General features: G+C 32.2%; 1 long non-coding RNA gene across 1 annotated transcript; it reads right to left on the bottom strand.

Annotated features, from left to right (window-relative positions):
- Positions 1-223: 223 nt before the first annotated feature.
- On the bottom strand, positions 224-1542 carry LOC136798259 (uncharacterized). Its single transcript, XR_010845372.1, has 2 exons — positions 1336-1542; positions 224-581 (listed from the first exon to the last, which is right to left on the bottom strand). It is a non-coding gene; the product is annotated as an uncharacterized lncRNA (long non-coding RNA).
- Positions 1543-2477: the final 935 nt, after the last annotated feature.

The raw sequence follows: 2477 nt of genomic DNA, 5'->3' as shown, positions 1-2477 counted from the left end.
TACCTCTCTTGCATTCCTTTTTTATTTACAAAATTGTACAAAATATTTTAAAATAATTCCCTTTGTAAATATTAGCATAATAAACAATAACAACAACAAAAATATATAAGTTAAAATCTGTGCATATCTCAATGACAGCATTTGTTTAAAAATAAAGGTCAAACATTATATTCCAACGACTTGGAGATTGGGGAAAATAACACGAATTCACGAAGTAAGAGCATTTTTATCAATGGTAAGTGACATACATATTTGCAGCAATAAAACTTTTAAATATAATTTTCTTCACAATATAATAGACTTCTTGCATTTGTGAACGCTTATTATCACCAACTTTGTCCGTTGGCACTTGAATGCTGAAACTTAAAACATCTTTCCTGTCTTTGATTTATCAATAATGTTATTTCACTACAAGTTCTGTTGTTCCAAAGATCAGACTGCCCATAAAAGATTTCTCGCTTTCGCCAATTCTTTTAGTAATCTCTTTTTTACATCAGCTCGCATGGGACCTTTACCGTTATAGCCTTTCAGCAGAGATGTAAATTTGCTCTTGTAGTTTCGTGCCAAAATTGCCATAAGTTCTGAAAGGAAAGAGAAATTATATGTAAGATATTTATTTTTGTACTTTAATATTGTTTCAAGTTATTCGAAACACGTTCATTGCATTTATTTGCGACAAACAAGAATGATTAGCTTTGTTTTACCAATTAAGTTTTTTGACTATTTTTAGCTTCATGTCATTATAATGAGGCGGTTCATTTCCTATGTTGCCAGCATTTAGAGCTCAATCAGATCATTTTGTTCGTGAAAACAAAAAACAACTAATATAATCATCATTTATACTAATTGACATTCGCGAAAGATAATAGAATGTTTTTATGCTAAGATCGTCCAGATGAGTAACCTCTTAGTGTTGTTTTTATTTATTTTCGAATAAAGTAATGCACAATTAAATTTTTAAATTGATCATCATTGATTGATTTTGTTGTTTAGTTACTATAACTATAAAGAACTTAAGCTCTTAAATTTGTATTAATAATCAATATATAAAAAAGAGAAATTAAGTTATGGCTAATAATTTCATTTAATTATAAGCATGTTTTTGATTAGGTTTCGATAATGAGCTTTGGATATTTAGTATAATTACTGTTGATTAACCTCAAGCAGCAATTGTGGTCCTTTGAAGCTATGCATGCCTTACATAATGAAAAACATGTTGACGATATTTTTAGTTACCACAAATTAAGTGCTGACAACTAAATATAACTGATGCTCAATATCGGAAACTTATTTTTGACATTATCTCCATCTTAAAAGTTTGGATGAAACACTTACTTTTTTCATCAATGCTTTTATCGATCTCTTGACATTCGATTCCACTCCACCTGATCTTCGTAACGACGCATTTGCTCATTTTTGGTCTTCCTTCGGTAACTTTGATCAATGTGACCAAGCAAAGTAAACAAATGATGTTCAAAACTCTCATCTTCCTTGATATGTTGTTCAATTATCTCTTTATTTATTTATTCTTTGTTATTTATTTTCGCTAAAAGATAAGAAAAAAAAATAGAGAATATGTACTAGAAATCAAAAGCGACAGATCATTACAAGCATCTCAATAAGAGGTACTTCATTTTAGTTTCATAACTAAATACATGCGGTAAAGCGTTGTAATAACAATAGTTCTTGCTCTGTTAGGCTGTTCACATTGAATACGGTATGAAAACCATCTAGCCGTCCATTTATACCATAACGTCAACTTTGATATCAAACCAACAGGGTGTCTGTTACCAAGGCGATAAGACAAAAGAAAAAGAAGGGGAAGCAGGTGGCAGGGTGGTGAACAATGAAGAGGAGGAAACCCAACCAGTGGGCTGTTGCGGTTCTTCAACTTCTGTTTCATTCTCAAACAAGCATGCTATTTATATCACTTGGTCGCTCTGCCTACATCCTTCCCGTCCACCACTGTCACCCTCTCTTCATCACATGTATCGTTCGTTGCGCTCGTTTTAATTAACAAAACATTTTCGGTATTTTTGCTCTTCGTAAAGTTCGTCCAGGTCAAGTAGTCGTTGCTGTTTCTTCTGTTCCGTGTTAAACGCTACAAAACTTCACCGAAACTTTTCTGAAAATTAAAACAATATAAAGACAAACGATAATATCAAAGCGATAATGTACTAATTACGGCTGGATGCGGTGTTTGATTTGCATTATAACATGCTTTCACTCGACTAAAAGACAAACATATCTAGCTGGTGATCCTCTAACAATAGTATATTCGATTAGAATAAAGTGTAATCAATGATGTCAACTCATTTATAACCACAAGCATCGCATCAAAGATGGCGGATGTAGCTATTGCTCCATTTAAAGTATCCGGCAGAAGATTGAAAAGGGGATCATTTATTCATCTCATTGTTTTAAACAACAACTTATTGTGTCATCAACAATACTATACATTGATAACGAGTCAACAG

Source organism: Clytia hemisphaerica, unplaced genomic scaffold, assembly GCF_902728285.1.
Source record: "Clytia hemisphaerica strain Z4C2 unplaced genomic scaffold, Clytia hemisphaerica genome assembly, whole genome shotgun sequence".
Classification (NCBI taxonomy): Eukaryota; Metazoa; Cnidaria; class Hydrozoa; order Leptothecata; family Clytiidae; genus Clytia; species Clytia hemisphaerica.
Note: the sequence above shows the minus strand (reverse complement) of the source record. Positions and strands in the feature narration are given on the sequence as shown.